At 43.7% G+C, this 17,480-nt stretch overlaps 1 long non-coding RNA gene across 1 annotated transcript in view; it reads left to right on the plus strand.

The window, feature by feature from the left end:
• Positions 1–10,049: 10,049 nt before the first annotated feature.
• Positions 10,050–17,480, plus strand: part of LOC123386503 — a 108,996-nt gene continuing 101,565 nt past the window's right edge. Inside the window, exon 1 of the long non-coding RNA XR_006600448.1 lies at positions 10,050–10,348. This is a non-coding gene — a long non-coding RNA (uncharacterized LOC123386503). The remainder of the gene's footprint in view (positions 10,349–17,480) is intronic.

Here is a 17,480-nt window from a genome sequence, read left to right on the forward strand (position 1 = left end):
AAAATAAAAAGAACTGCACACGATACCTGGTAAATTTGTTTCTTGAGGGAATGTAAGTTAGCAATTCTGAAACTACATGTACATGGGGATTGAACAAATAAATAAATTATAGATAATGGGAGTCAGATTCTCATGGTTCAGAAAAAAAACATTACAGATAAACAAGCAAGATTAGCTAGAAATGACCCTGGGGTAAAGGACTAGAGTCAGAGATATCATATGGACTCATATTTGTTTCAATATGGATGCACATGGATATATACAAAAGTACAGTCATATGTGTACATATGGGTTCGTATATACATATAGGTCTGACCACTGAGAGAATGTGGATAGTTTCAGCCCAGTAGCAACAAACACATGCAGCACCCAGGTCTTGGTTTTTAACAACCATTCTCCAAAAAAAGGAACTAAGGGTCCATGGGAAAGTAGTTAATTTGGGGCTGGGAAAAGGAAAACACCAGATGAGCCTGGAGCAACTTATAATGCCAGAAATTAAGAAAGTAAGGAAGTGCTAACAAACAAACAAATAAATAGTACCTGCATGTCAAAAAGACATAGACGTTTCCGGTGGCCAAAGCTGGGACAATTGGAGCAACAAAATAGTTCCTCTAAGGGATTACAGCAGGGGCGCCTGGGTGGCTCAGTCAGTTAATTGTCTGACTCTTGATTTCAGCTCAGGTCGTGATCTCAGGGTGCATGCGGAGCCGGCCCAAGATTATCTTTTACCCTGCCTCTCTCCTCTGCTCACATTCATTCTCTCTAAAATAAAACTAAAAAAAAAAAAAAAATTAAAAGGTTAAGGATTATAACATAATAAAATAAATATTCATAAGTCCATATGGATGTAAATAAATAATTGAATAAATAAATGGGGAGAAGAAATAAATCTTACAGAAGAACTCCATGTAATACATACAGGTATTTCTCTCCAGGCGGTGGAGCTTAGCTCCTTTTCCTCATGAATGTGGGCTAGACTTAGTGACTTGCTTCCAAAAAATAAAGTATTGAAGGAAAAAAGGGGAGTAGGGAATTCAGTTAACATCAGCAGCGATAAACTCTGTTGTGCCGATAAACTCAGACGTGCCGTCTGAGATGTGATGGGGACACATTACCTGTGTGGTATACTTCCCCAAAATCCAGAAGTAGTCTAATCAGGAAAACACATCAATAAAGAGACGTTGAAGGACATTCTACAGAACGATTGAATAAGAGTTTAAAATTGTAAGGTCATGAAAAACTAGAAAAGAATAAGAAAGTGCTCCAGATTGGAGGAAACTAAGAAAACACGACAACCAAATGTGATGTGGTATCTTGGATTGGATCCTGGAACAGAAAGAGGAGATTAGTGGAAAAACTGGCGAAACCCAAATAAAGTCTGTAGTTTATTTTATAGTATCATACCAATGTTAATTTCTTTGTTTTAACAATGCACAGTGGTTATGTAAGATGTTAACATTAGGGAAAGCCAGGTGAAGAGGAGACAGGAACGCTTTGTTCTATCTTTACAACTTTTCTGTAAATCTAAATTAAAAGTTGAAAAAAAAATTTAATGACCAGGAAGCCAGAGTACAAAGAGAACTGGACAATACACATGTAGAATAAATAAGCAGGAAATAATGGAAAGTTGGATGTAAGAATTGGCATTTCACAAAGGTTTTACTACTCCAGACAGTTGTTCAGATCATCTTAGGTCATCTGGATTTTGGACATTTTGTCACAGTAAAGGCAAGCAAGGAGGAACAGTGGTCTTCAGGGGACTGGAAGAGTCCTTCAGAGATTCTGCCCAAAGGTTTGGTGTTGGGGAGATATGTTCATCATTGTGCTGAGGAGTTGAGTTTATAACTGGCTTTTGGGTACTGTTTTAGAAGACCAATCTAGATGAATTTTTCAGTGAATTAATGAAGTTGTCCTTTCATCTGCCACTTTATATTTTATAAAGATATAAACCTGCCATCTTATATTGCCATTTTATCTGCCTTCAACATCTTGAGGCTTTGTCATGAAAGAGATTTGGGTTCTCATCTGCTGACGGCATTTTGCTCTGAGATTATGCCAATATAGCAAATTCTTAGAACTTTCCCAACCATTTTTAAAATATGATACCCACTTGTACATTTCTGTTGAGACCAAGGCTAGCCTTCCAAGTATGTGGAGGTGGTAGCCTCAAAGACTTTTCAAGTTCTCTTCACTCGAGGGTCGTTTAGTACCTTACAGTCTGTATTAGCAGTTCTTTTTGTGTGTTAAGCATACCACTTGCCAGCCTCTGCCTCTTGTGCTCTGTATGTGACATGGTGAGCATGGTGGATGTCATATATTGGATTCTCTAGAGGAGAGACTGTGAGTCTCTCAGATTTTCATGCAGGAGGTTTACAGGGGAACGCTCTTGGAATTGACACCAATTCCAATAAAAGAAGAGGATTCAACATAGGGACAAGGTGAGCTGTCATGAAGTTGCAACAGGGATCTCAGATAATCTATAGGTAATTCTGGAGTTGAGATAGTCCTTTATATTTGTACAAGTTGAGGAAAGAGAATGGGGCCCCACCCCATGACCAGTTATTGAGAATAGACCACACACTGTTGTCAGCTTGGGTAAGGCAGGTCCCGTTAGCAGAGGGAAATTCCTGGGGAGGGATTTGGGTATGAGTTGTCACTAACCAACACTCCAAGCAGTTATAAAAATCCTGCAAGGGGATCTCAGAGGCATATCACTATAGTTCTCCATTACACTGAGTCTTCCTCCAAATGGAGTTCAGCCCATCTGGAAACAGCCTCTCAGGATTTTGGTTGGTTCTCTTCACAAGAAAACTTAACAATATTAAGACAGTGGAATGAACTATACCCCCCACCTCTGCAGCTGGTCTCAAAGCCATTACTGATACTTTTCCTCTCCTTCCTTTGCTACCCATTCTAGATTCCTCCCACTCAGTTGTATCTCTGAAGGTCTTGGTGGCTAAGATGGTGGGGCCATACACTCCTAATCCCTGAATGTTCTGAGACACTGGTCACTGTCACCATCTCAGGTCACGGCTGCTCCTTGAGTCCATGTGTTGTGAAGGTGGGTCAAAGGAATACCAAGAGATGGTCTAGCGGATCACTGATTTACTGAAGAATTCCCTGCCTTGCTTGTATAACCTCTGCCAGACCTAGATTGGCACAGGAGCCCAAAGTGACTGGGCAGCAATGGTAGCTTCCAGTTTAATTGGCTTCTCACTGTGTCCTCTGGGAGAAACAATCACTCCTTTCAGAACTATCACTTTAGACCTACATATCCTAGTCAGGAACAGAAAGTAGAAATTCCCCAGGTCACTGCCATTGATGCTACCTTTCCCTCTAGGTTCTTGGACATTTTCCAGGGGAATATATCACGTGATTGACTTAGGGTATATATTGCAACCTGGCGGATGCCATCCCATTCTGTTAGGGCATCTTCTCTAAGATGGCACCTCATCTGCCCTGTCAAAAGGTCGTTCTAGAAGCCCAGAAGCTTTTGGAAGGTGAGGAATATGATAAAACTAGTGAATCCTATGGTCATGTGCATGCTGCATCTCCTTTGTGGGAATTTGGGCCCCATGGTCTAATGTGATGTTATGTGCAATCTTTTGTTAGTGAGTCAAACACTTTAGAAGACAAAACCATATTCAAAGCATGTGCTAGTGTCAATCAAGATAAATAGTTGCCCCTTCTAGGGTGGAGAAGGTCTAATGTAATCAACTGTGGCCAAGTGACCGGTCTCCTCACAGCATGGTATGAGGAACTTAAAGTACCTCTCATACACCTATCAGTCTACCTTCAAGTCACACTCTACCACTCCATGCAGAGTATTTTTATAAGCATAATTTAAAAGTCTTTCACCAGTAATGCTTACATTTTACCTCTCCAGGCTGTTGTACTGTTGTTGTTATATATTTAACTTGTATGGATGTTACAGGGTGTACAATACATGGTTATTATTTTTATTTAAGGAATCAATTTTGTCTTTAAGAAATTGAAATATGAAAAAAAATGAAATATGAAAAAATCCCTGGACTTACCTACCTTTGGACTTCCTGTTAAATGAGAGAATGTACATTCCTAACATTTAAGCCACTGTTTTTCAGGAGTTCTGTGACTTGCAGCCAAATACATCTTAAGTGATAAGTACTTTTACCATGACTCAGTTTCTTCCAGAATAGGAAAGATGATGTTCTGAGAATAGTGGTTGCTATCAGAGAAGGGGGAATCCCAATGGCAAACCACCTACTTCACAATTTTTCAAAGGGGTGGCACTATCGAACCATGACTGTGGGCAATCACAGAACCCTTAATGTTAGAGTCATTTAACAGACAATGGCTATGCAGAAGTTGCGCTGATAGGGAGCTTGCTGGCAATGTCCCTGGAAGGAGAGCTGCATGGATTCTTGAGTGGAATACTAACTTCCAATGCCCGTGATCCACAGGAGGAAAAAAAAAAAAGCCCTAGCCAAAGTTACTTGAAATAATATATATTAATACAGTTCCATCATAAATAATACATACTGTTAATATGGCTTTAAATAATGTATAATGCTAGATTTGCATAATAAATAATACATAAATATGTAATCATCCCATGAAGTCATATGAAATTAGTAATCGTGAAGAAAACTTAACCTATTAACATGCTACGAGAGGAAAGGCTTACAAGTGGCTCAGAGGGCATTAATCATTGCTGCCGTGCAATATCTTAGCTCCGAGAAACACCAGCCTTGTGCAAAGTATTTGATCTCTATTTCTTTCTGCAGAAAATAACTAGTAAGAGACTTTTCAGTGTGTAGTCAATAAAGAGTTTCTGAGCTCTGTAAAAATAACATTGTTTTTTAAATCTCCAATCCATCAGTGATTGAAGGACTATTGAAGAGTTATTTCCTAAAAGTGAGGCAATGAAAATCATTGTCATTGACTCCATCAAGCCCTTCCATTTTTTCCAGGGATTCAGTTGTATTATTTTATGTAATAGTAATGCTAGTACCCTGTGAAGTAGGTAGACACCATTATCTCCATTTTCCAGCTCAGGAAACGGGGGTGGGAGACATTAAGTGACCTATCCGAGGTTATACAGCCGGTTGGTGGCAGGGAGAGGTATACACTTCTCCCGAAACTAAAGCCTGTCGTTTTTCCTTTACAATGTGTACCCTGCTCTCATTTGAAGTGTAGCCTTTCTCTGTGGATTAAGATGCTGGATATTTTATCATTCAGATTCGGCAAGCCTTTGAAGAATTCATTTTGTGTGCCTGACGCTGTTTTACACACATCATGTAGGCGATGTCGTTTGTTCCCCACAATATTCCCATTGGGCATTTGTACCTTCGCCTTCATCTTACAGGTTAGGAAACCGAGGCTCAGAAAATGAAATGACTTGCCCAAAGACCCAGGGTGTGAGGAAAAGCTGAGTCGTGAGATTCCAAACCACAGCATGCTGCATCTCTGATGAAGGGTGATGTATGGTGCCTCCTGCTTTAACACCTGGCTCTTGGGCCTTCTCCAGAGAGCAGACCTAAGACTCTTGCCTGGTAAAACTGGACGGCTTCCTTCTGGAATAGGAGAGGTAATGTTCTAGAAGTGAGGGTTGTTGTTAAGATATTTGGGGTCTCGGAGAGCAAACTTTCTATTTCGCAGATTTTCAAAGGGCTGGCACTCTAAGTGACCTCAGGTACATCAGTAGCCAAGCCTACTCATGGTACTTCACAAACACTCAAAATTCTTGACTTTCTCATATTCTCCTTCTCTACAGGATACAGTTGGTTAAAAGTCCCCATTCCTCTGGTAATAGCATTCTTGGAAATTCTGCTTTGAGATACATTCTTCTGAGAAAGACATAACCTACTGAAGAGGTAGTAAGAAGGGTTGACACCATAAATGTCGAGATTACCCCAGAGAGTAAATATAAACCACTTGCATCTTTCAGGCTGAATTATAGCTTATCAAGCACACATTAAACCTTTAAGCCTTTTTTTCCTTAAGTAAGAATAAATCTAAGTTGACTATTCCAGCATATGTATTTGTTTTCCCTACAGTGTCTATAAACCATGTCCAAGGTGAGTATTTATAAGCCCGAGTAAAAACTAGACAAACAATTCTGAGAATAAGTGACAACTATAGCAGTTAGTGATAAGACAGTCACAACAAAGGAAATGCTATGCATTAAGTGATTTTTCTTGCAAATCCTTTATACATATGTCAGGCTGTGTGCTGGCAGAAGGAAAGAGCATAAATCAAAGAGAAAACCAATGTAAGAAAGGGTTTTTAGGCAAATGCTGTCTTATATGCATAAATCAAATAAATAGTGATTTTAAAAACCCAAAGGAACAGCATAGAGTTCTGTGGAATTTTGTACAATGAAGTTATTTAGCAATTGCACAACAATTTGTCTTTATGGCGCACTTTGCAATTATTTGCTCGTTAAATCTTATGACACTTCTGGCAAATGGGTCCATACCATTAGTGTAATTTTCTAGCCAAGGTCACTGAAGCAGGGAATTAGAAAGGAACCTTCTCAAGGTTGCACAGCCAGGTTCAGGTGTCCAAGGACTTCAGAACTCCTGTTCCCACAGTCTTGCGTTGGAGTTACAGGGTAATGGTTCAGCTCCCTGTTGGCTCCCTCCTTGATGAGGGACGCATTGGCAGGGCATACCCAGACATATGGAGGTGGGTGGTGAATGCAAAGACTCCTGGCAGCAAATCAAGAAGTGCCAGTGGTTGATGTTGGTGTTAACTTTGCAGCTGGAACGTGAACCCACTGCCGTGTCAACACATGCCTATATGATGCAAACACACATCTGCAACAGAGCCTAGTTTGAGATGTTCACAACCATGAGGTCTAAAGTTACAGTTCCCAGCCCAGGCTGCGATGCCTGGAGTGCTTTAAAAACAAATCAGTGCCCCAGGATCAATGAAATCTGAATCTCCAAGATTGCGACTTGGACAAGGATAGTCTCAAAGAGTGACCCGGGTTTTTCTAACATGTGGCCAGACTTGAGAACCACTGGTATAAAGATCCTAATAGGTCCATGGTTGGGCAGGTTGTTCACTGCCCAAGGACATCTGACTGAAGGACCAGTGGGGACTGAAATTCAGCCCATACACAGTGCGCCCTCATTTGGAGGTGGCAACAGTTTTTAAATTAGGGTTATTTTTTTGTCTAATTTCCGCAAAGGAGGCCCTGGGTCATTCCCCTATTCCCGGGTGTGCATTGCTGCATATCCAACATACTCTGTTTCAGCTTATTTTATATGGATACATCAGCAATTATATTTAGGATCTACTGAATGCTGGGCCCTTGATATACACAGGGATACAAAACATTCACAGCTCCTGTCCTTATGGAGTCCATGGCCTGCAGGAGAAGGCAAGTGATTTAACAGCGAGTTACATGACACTACGAGTATGCCTGTAGGAAGAAGGGCACTCCAGCCGGACCTGGGGGCTCAGGGGATCTCTTGTGGAGGCAGTATAAAAGGGAGGGGTGGCACTGAAGGCTGAGTGCTAGCGCTCAAAGAAATCTAAACTGAACAGAGACCAGGATTACCGGGGAGTTGGCAGTGGTTCAGCCTGTCCATCCACAGCCTGGGGTGTGGGAAGGATGGATGGGGGGGCTGAGGAGTGTGGCTGGTTCTCCCAATCTTCCAAGAGGAGGGCTGGCCATTTGCAAGCTTAATCACTGTCCTCCACTCCTCAGCCCTGCCATCCTCCTTCCACGTTTCCATTCTCTCTCCCTCCCTCCCCTCTTCCTGTCAGATATGGTCCTTGATTAGAGTGGAAAATACCTAAACTGCTTGTACCTTACTTCCTGGAATCTTAAACTCCAGGCGCTGGAAAGAAACAGAAAGCTGAGACGCAGGCAAGGGAACAAACAAGCATGGGGACACAGATGCCACCACCTCACTCGGTGCCACCTGGCACAACCTCACAGTTGGCAGAGAGTCCTCCCTGCTCACCACTCTCTTCGCTTGCCATGCCTGGTCCTGAAATCACAGTCCACATTACCGTCTCAGTGCCTGGGCTGGTGGGGGGGGGGGGGAGGAAATGGGTGCTGTAAACCAAATGAGTTTGGTCACAAGCTCGTGGAATGATTGCACCTGAGTAATTGGGTACAGCAGCGCTTGTTACACCAACCCCTCTATTTCCGATGATGTTTGAAATTTTCTGTTATGAAAGGAGAAAAACAAAAACCAAATCCAGATCCTCTACTGCTCCTTGCCTTTGTTCATTTTGCTTCTCATTGCCTCTAGTGATACTCTGTTCTTTTTTAAACCCTGATTTGATTTGATTTGGGTTCAAGGGTTGTTTTTTTTTCATTTTTTTAATGTTTATTTTTGAGAGAGAGAGACAGACAGACAGAATGTGAGCAGGGGAGGGGCAGAGAGAGGGAGAGACACAGAATCTGGAGCAGGCTCCAAGCTCTGAGCTGTCAGCACAGAGCCCCACACGGGGCTCAAACTACGAACCGTGAGATCATGACCTAAGCCGAAGTCAGACGCTTAACCAACTGAGCCACCCAGGTGCCCCTCTAGTTTTTACTCCAAAATACATGCCTTCATTTTATTCATAGGGTGATTTTAATTTCCTAATAAGTTAAAATCGCAATTCAACACATCAAAATTCGCTTCACTTCCCCCACTGCCTGCCAAAGTTCAGGAGTGCATGGGTACACCCATGGGTATATACATATATAACATACCCGTCCATTTCTCCCCCTCGTAGTTCTGGTTGATGGTCCTGCTTCCCTTCTCACTGTGGCTAGGGCAACTCTGAACATTCGGAGATTCAGTCAGGCCGACACCATGATTACACCACCCTGGGAAACTGAAAATATTTCTTCACTTCCAGTTGGAAGACCTACGGTGGGATTGGGGGTAAATGGGCATTCGGCTTTTGAGCAAAGACAAGCTCTGCACTGCCAAGCCGATCTCAACCCATTTCCACGCATTAGCCCACTGCAGGGCAGCTAAGTCTCTACCTTCCAGGGGGTGAGGACTTACACCTGTAAACCAGAAGGAGACTTTCCACAGTTCTCCAAGCCTTGGGCCACTCACTGGGTTTTACAGCACCGCCGAATCCCAGGACACATGTGTACCATGAAACATGGCCTCTTCTGGACAGCCAGGGTACCTCGTGCTTACATCTACCATATGCGGTACCACATCGTGTTCCATGATCTTCCTTATACCTTCTCCTCCCTATAGACAAGCTCGGAGCACAAAGGAGGGGCCGTCTTTTCTAAACTCCCTATACCTGGTGTTTACTGTGTGATCCACGGTTGGTGATCCACATATATTTGTTGAGTGAATGAACTGCCAAATCGTACTGAAATTTAAGCCTATCTAATTTGGAAGGAATTTATGTGGAGATAAAGAATAAGTACATCCCATATTCACATCTTCCAGCAGACAAATATGTTATACCCATCTTTTGATGGCCTCAGTTCCATACATGGGAGCTATGACTTGGCTTCCTAAGGAGCAGCCTACGTTCTCTGTGTCTGTCTCATAAGGACGTGGCCATTCTGCCCCAGCTTTACCTTCTCCAAATCAATCAGTTGAAGGAAAAAGAGAGAAAAATCAAATTTTACCTTTGTGCTTTTGTCAAGACTGAAGAACTAGTTTATTGATGAAGAATGGTCTTTATTTCAGACAGTCTGTGGTAGCTTTAGATGGCTACCACTGAAGCCCTCATGGCTCTTGTCTATTCCCAAAGGCCAATTCATGTCCCTCCTGTGCTGTGATCTCCAAGGACCACAAATGTGGGTTCACTGAGAGCACGTGAGCAGCCCTCTCCACGAGACAACAGGCAGTGAGTTTATGGCACCCTCCCATTGCTGGTTCTGTCTTCGGGCTACCAGGAGGTGGATGAGGATTTGTAGCCCATGAAAGAACCACCCCTAAGCTGCACCCTAAAGGGAAACAGAAGGGAGAGTCAGCAGGCTCTGCCCTACTCTGCTACTGAGGAGTTACTAGATTACACAGGCATCCAGCCATAAACTTGCTTCCACCAGCATAAATCACACAAACATGACAGAACTGAACATGTGCTGGAGCCAAATGTGCATATTGCGATTCTTTTGTCATCTCCTCAACCAGACCTTAAAACAGTAATTTCATAGCTCTGCCCTCATTTGAAACCTGACATTGTCTTAACAGACCCGAAAGGGTGAGGAGTCTCACACAGCTGGAGCGGAAGCACTGCAGTGCCCGCGTGCCCCCCTCCGCACTTCCGGTGCCCTCTGACCTCTGCGTGGTGGAAGGAGACGCGGGGACCCTGGCTTCGCCCTTCGTGGACTCCTGGTTTGGGCTCGCTTTGCGATTGAGGAAACGGAGGCTTGGAGAAGGTAAAACCGCGTCCGTCATGGCGTCGCGTGAGGATCAAGGAGCTCACTGATAAAAAGGCCCTTAGCATGGACTGCGGTAACGTGACTTGCCCGTCCTCCTGGTTGCCCTTGTTGCGTTGCTGCTTCCAGGGCGTTCTGTAGGCTTGTCTCTTGTCTCTGACTCTGTCATTGTCCTGGCTGCCCCTCAAGGCCAGAGCCCACGTCTCCTCTCTGTCTCATGGCACCTTCTCTCATTAGGCACTCAATAAATGTTGTTGACAGACTGGCTGACTGCCTGACTAAAAATGGCATCTCTCCACCAAGGGCAAGTGTCCTTCACTGCCTTTATTTATTGCTTAATGTCAAATGGTGTCATCAGCATGGTATAATTTTCCTGAAATGCACATCAGGATTAATAAGAGGGGTAGAGAATTCCAAATTGTTTGGGGGTTTTGGTCCCAATTAGTATCATATCATTAGTAGCAGGACTTCAGTAATATCTTGTAGGGGTAGAAATCTTTGAGTTAAACATGCCAATTTATCGCTGATTTTATCTGATGTCCCCAATTTTTATGACACGATTTGTATGCATATTAGAGAATTTTCAGCTGTTATAGGTTACTTCCTACTGCTTTAACTTTGGGAGACGAAAATCAAGCGTCAGAAGCACATGTATGCTGTTTAACAAATGACAAGAACAAACAAAGAAAACCATTCCCTGTTTTCCATTTGAAGGTCTCCCTTCTTTTCAACAAATTGTCAGCAGGCTTGGGAATCCAAGTGAAGGCGTCTCTGTTCCAAGCTACATTCTTGTCTGTGTAGTTTGCAAGAGGAGGGGGTGGGGGGAAGATGTAAGTTTGATAAAGTCCTTATGCAGCTTTTTTCAAGTAAAACATTAAACACACACACACACACACACACACACATACACACACGAACATAGTAAATCCAGTTTTACGAGGTTTATGAAATGGTTCCGAATCGTAAAACAGTCCATCCATTTGTCTTTGGATGGACCGCTATTCTTTCAAAATCTCCATCATGACTGCTTTTGCAAACACTCGCCAAATGCTGTCCGATGGGTTATCATTGCCTTGCACTTTTGTTCTTTTGTTAATTTTGGATAAAGTCCTAGAGTGCAGCAATATTATTGAGCTCATTTCTGCTTAGGTCTCAAGTTTCGATAGCTCCTCTATTACCAAGTGGCAGTGCACCCTATAGGCACAATAAATAAATAATACAACACTGAAGCTATAACAAATCACAAAATACATTATTAAAAAATTAAGAAATAAATATCCCCCTCTTACTTAAATAGAGATTGATTTTATAATGTGGAAGGCTGAGGAGAGCCTGCTCCAAGATGTATTAAAGCCTGGGGACAGGGAGAATACACTGTAATGGGCATTTTGCTCCCTCAGCCAGAGGAAGAAAAAACTCCTCCAAGTGAATGGATGTATTTGCGAGGTGGAAGCTGATATTCTCTGTTTGTTCGCAAGCAAGGTGTGATGCACTGACGCCTTCGTCATGTGAGGTTGGAAAGACCTGCAGGACACATCTGTCTCTCGTAAGCACAAACTGTTAGTCTGGATGAGGATGAAGAAGACAGATGCTTTCCTAGAACTGAAGTTGGGGAAGCACTGTTCCTTTCCTTTAACTTTCAAGCACCATTCCAGCTTCCAAAAAGATGTTCTCAAACTAGGATTCTGCCAGGCTTCCTCCAAGGTGTTTTATTTAACAAGGAGACGATATGGCATAGATCTCACCACGAGGCATTCATTTCAAGAGAAAAGTCAAATAGGATCCCTTCTCCAGAGGTATGAAGACTTTTCTGTGGAAAAGATAAAGCGCCTTGGGTACCTCCACTCTTGGGAAGTCACTCTTGCATCACTTACTTTGTATGGCACCAGCGACTCCCCGGAAGCCACTGCCTTTGTACTGAAGAAGCTACCGTCTGGAACAGTGTGGCTTTTTCCCTATCCCAGCAAACCTTGCTGACTTCATTGCTCCCTGCAAAGCCTCCCACTATCTCTGTATAAGGAGAAAAGACAGCTCCTAACAATTGCCCCCACCCTTTCCCCACTCCGTAGGTACACAAGACCTTTACTCTGGTGGCCCACAGACAGAAGTTCTTCATTTCCTTATCTCGCTGCCTGCGAAGGTTGCTGGGGAGACTCAAACATCCTCTCAGGCCTGGGAGTTTAAACCCATGCACAGGGAAGTTCCCACCTACTAAGTAGTTTTTAACAGACCACTGGAAATGGGTGACTTAAATGAGCTGCTCCATTTGGTTATATGACAATGACTGAGTGAGCCCCTCTGGTTCCAAAGGCTTATGACTGTGTCCTTTGTCTTTCTTCCACGATTTCATAAGGTGCATTTAGGCAAGGATTGTGGTGATGATTTCGCATTTGCTTGTCTCATTTTTTATGGAGACATTTTCTCAAATACACCTGAAATTCTCTGAAACGTGGAGACATCTGGGAGCCTAAGCTCCCAGAGACCACCGTCTTTGGTGTATGGCTTCTGAGGTCACCCACAGACCTTAATACCCAGCTGGTAAATGGAGAAGAGCCAAGTTGAAGAATGCAGGGAGGATTTTGACATGCCAGGCCTGCTGTGGAAAACATTACTTCCGTGCATGTTCCCCTGGCCAGAACTGGATACGTGATCTTACCTCTATTTAAGTGGAGCTGGCAAATGTCCTCCCCAGCTGGGCATCAGCATGTTGGTGGTGAAGATTGCAATGACAGGAAGTGAGAAGGCTGGTGAGGAGCATGTCAGCTGGCAGTGCTGAGACCAGTTAAAACTCAGTGTGGAAATCGAACTTTCCCACACCCCGTGGCACGCCTGGGATTCTTACAGAGATCTTGGTGAATTCTTGGGGATTGAAATTCTCAAGATGACTTCTGCCTTCAGACTCCCACTTTCTGTATCTGCTGTCTGCACTCTGCAGTGGGTCAGTGTATAGGCAAAACACAGCCACTTTTTGGTTTTGGATGACGCTGTATGGCATGCACGCACACACACACATCCATGTACTCTCTTCACTCCCATAAAGTACATGTGAGGAAGGTAGATCCTGCTAAAACTTTATAGGTCATGGAGATTTATGGATTACATTGCAATTTGCATAGCCAACAACTTCCCATCCATGTTAGTTCTGCCACTGAGAATTTCTCATGTTCTCTGTCATTTCCAGAAACATCCAACTCTCCGATGCCTTCCTGGCTGACTGGTCTTTCTCTCTCCATTTGCTTGCTTTGCTCCTCTTCTTTCCCCAGCCCAGGAGTAAAAGTCCAGATTTCTCTGCTTGCCTCATAGGGAGCCCATTGGCTTACTTGGGCCCCTACCTCTGACCTTTAGCAGTCGGTCAAGGCTTTCCCCGAGATGCGCTGGGCATGAATTCTGGGAGGCACAAATCTTCCGAGCCATGTCAGAAGCTGCCTTCCGCTGTGAGTAAGGTGTAAACCTCTGTTGTGCTAAGCCACTGAGATTCCAGGTGTTATCAGTTAAAGCAGCTGGCGTTACCTTAAGTCACACAGGGCAGGAGCAAAACACATGGTTCTTGTAAAGTGAGGTCAGAGGGGGCCAGGTTGTACGATGCCTTATAAGAAAGCACTGATAAGAAACTGGCTTTTATTCTAAGTGCAGTGGGAGGTCATTAGGTTTAAGCATGAAAGAGAAGGAATCTAGGTTTTCTTTCTTGCTACTGTTTGTAAATGTCCTGAAATGAAATGAGAGTAGAAGCCAAGAGACCCATCGGGAGGCCGTTGTCATTTTACGTAGCACTGGGTAATAAAGAAACAGGGATATGATGGCTAATGTTATGTGTCAACTTGGCTGGCCACCGTGCCTCGGTATGTACTCAAACATCAGTCTGTATGTTTATGTGAGGGTATTTTGGATGAGATGAACATTTAAATCAGTGGACTTTGAGTAAAGCAGATTGCCCTCCATAATGTGGGTAGGCCTCAACCAATCAACTGAAAGCCTGACATCCCCTGAGCCAGAGTGAATTCTGCAGCAGACGGCCTTTGGACTTGAATTGCAACATGGGCTCTCTCTGCTGGGTCTGTAGCCTGCCAGCCCACCCTGTGGATTTTGGACTTGCTAGCCTCCATAATTACGCGAGCCAATTCCTTAAAATAAATCTCTCTCTGTCTCTCTACACATACGCACACACATACATATAAACATATACATACATATATCCATACACACACAGTATACTGGTTCTCTTTGTCTGGAGTCAGGACTAATACAGGGGGTATAAGCCCACCCAGTATCGAGCAGTAGCAGCAGCCATGGCAGCACATTCTGCTATTTTTTGAGTCCGATTCTGTGATCCAGGCGCTCTGCTTGATGTTTTATACACATCATCTCCTCCAACCACCCAACAAGTGAAGATTTTTACACCCATTTTACAAATGAGGAAATCAAGACTGAGAGAGCTAAGTGAATTACCCATGGTCACATACCTGATAAGTGGTAGAATTGCCTGGTCAGGAGCCCTTCCCGCCAAGCCCCCCTCCCCCAATGATTGAATGAAAAAAAAAAAATGAATAGCAGCAGGAACCAAAAAATCCGGGTCTGGTGAATCCAAAATTCTGTTTTGCTGATGGCTAAAGCAAATTCATTAAATCCAGTACATTTTCCTTATGTATTAAAATAACATTTGCAATCTGCATGGGGCCCTTCTTTCTGCTAACGCATGGCAATTATATTTTTACACTGCAACTGCAAATCTGGTTTTTAGTTTTCCCGTTTTGTTTTCATAAGCATAGTTTTACAGCCAATTGTTAACGGATTAACAACTTTGGGTGAAATCCATCAGTCTGCTCTGGTTTACCTCCATGGCTGGGAGTCTGTTGACAAGGACAGAGCACAGAGGAGCTGGCTCTGACTTGAATAGACCAAATGGAGCATTAGTTCCCCTCGTAAACATTCACTGGTCCTCTGCTATGTTCCAGACACTGTGCCATGCGTTCCGGACTCTGCCTCCTCAGCAGCACGGAGTCTATCTTAATCTTCTGGGCTCCCAGAATATAAAGAAATCCCCATCATGAAATAAACACATCTAAACAGCAAAATATTTAGTTTCAGAAATACAGCCAATTGGATATGTCCCAAGTTTCTCCATCTATCTATCTTTGTATCCATTGATCCATACATACATCCATACCTCTTAACAGTTTCTAAGCAATTATATCTCAATAGCAGTACTTTGAGATAACCAACAAAATGGTAATATCTGAAACCCATTCTCTCCTGAACTTTTTTCTATAACCTACAGCTATCAAGCAAGTCCCTCAAGAGCTGCAGTCATTTGAAAGGTGAGGATTGCTAACCCTCAGGGTTTAACCCTCTGCCCCATCCACACAGCGGCGCTGCGGTTTCTGGGGCACCAGAACATGACAAAACCATTCACATTTAGTTTTGCCCTGAATGGGAGGGATGTACAGAGAAAGCCCAAGTGTATAAACATAGCAGGTGTACATTCTTGTAGTTTAAATGAAGTAAAAAGGCAGAACGTATTCAAAGAAAGCAGACACAAAGACTTACACAAAATACAAAGTCACAATCTCCTTGCCCCCATTACCCCTCCTCCGTGCAAAGGCCAGTCACCGTCATCACACAGAAGAAGGTGGGAAAGAGTTAAGTAACAAAAGCCGCTGAGGAGGCAGGAGGCAGATCTAAATCCAGCTGCAGAAGCCGAAGGATAAGGATGCCAGTGGAAGGTGCAGAAAGACCCCAGGAGCCACATTACAGAGTGGATTGCAGAAAGCAGCCATAGAGGACTGAACTTCTGAGTGATCCGGAAGAGAGAAACACAACTTTGCTTTCTGTCCATAAAATCCCTCACCCTGTAACCACGGCTAGAGTTTTGCAGGAGGAAGCATTCTCAGACAATGGCATTTTGGAGGAGGCATTTTGCCCAAGGCATCAGCAGAATACATTTGTCATCTGAAGGCAACACATGGAGAACTGTACCTCCAGCTTTTCTGCGTTGCACAGAATTATGCTGTCACCAAGAGGAACACACAAAGCTAGAAAGAGAAATGCAAACGACAAAGTCTGAATAGTTCAAAAGGGAAGGTTCTTGTTTTGCGAAGACTGAATTTCTAGAATTACAGACAGGAAGACTTGATACTGGGAGCGTCTAGGTATCCACTTCAGTGATGGCAGGCAATTTGGATCAGCACAGGGGCCGTGGAGGCAAAGCCATGCTTCATCTCTGCCGAGAGCATCTGTGGTAGGAGGACAGAGAAGGTGGCAGGAGAGAGAAAGTCACTCTTATGTGGATCCTGTAGGGTGAGCGGTAGTTCACCAGGCTAATGGTAGAAGAGAAGAAGCATCCTAAACCAAGCAAAGAAGCACAGAAATAAGAAACAGTATGCTCATTCACCAATGGCTGATGAAGAGGGACATAATAATCATTACCGTTCCTGAGGACTTTTTACATTCATTATTTCATTCAATCCTCCTAACATACCTATGAAGACAGCGTAAATACTTCCATTTTACAAATGAGAAAACTAAGGCAGGGAAGCCAAGTAACTTGCTAAAGGTGGTCTAGTGGTCAGTCATTGAGCTAGAATTAAAACCCAATTCTACACTGGACTGCACATTTTTTGGTTTCCTGTAAAAACATTTGGTACTTAAATAAATTGTAAAGAGTGTATTTAATAAGCCTTTTCTCAATGTAATGACCTCCTCAAGCTACCACCTTCGATTTCTCTTCCCGTTTGCACCAAGGCTTCTTGAGAGGGTTCTCGTGCTTGGACAGCATTTCCTCACCTCCCTCTGAACCTACCCTCCACCTATTGGGATCTACCTCCTGCACCAGTGCTCCACCAACACTGCTCTTGCCAAGGTCAGTCAGGCCCGTGTTTCATTCAAGCGATTGAACACTTGCTGGTGATGATCTGGCTGGGGCCTTGGCAGCCTTCAATGCCATACCCTACTCAAAACAATTTCTGCCTTTTGGCTTCTGTGGGTTAGCAGCCTCCCCAGCCCCCTTCTGTCAGCGTCACAGCTGAGCCTTCTCTTCCCCCTTTTCTGTCTCTCTTCCCTGGCATGTGGAGGCCCGTGGCATGTGCCAGGCATGTGGAGGCCCGTCAGGGCTCTGCTGTCCTCACGCTCTCTCCAT

Source organism: Felis catus, chromosome A1, assembly GCF_018350175.1.
Source record: "Felis catus isolate Fca126 chromosome A1, F.catus_Fca126_mat1.0, whole genome shotgun sequence".
Lineage (NCBI taxonomy): Eukaryota > Metazoa > Chordata > Mammalia > Carnivora > Felidae > Felis > Felis catus.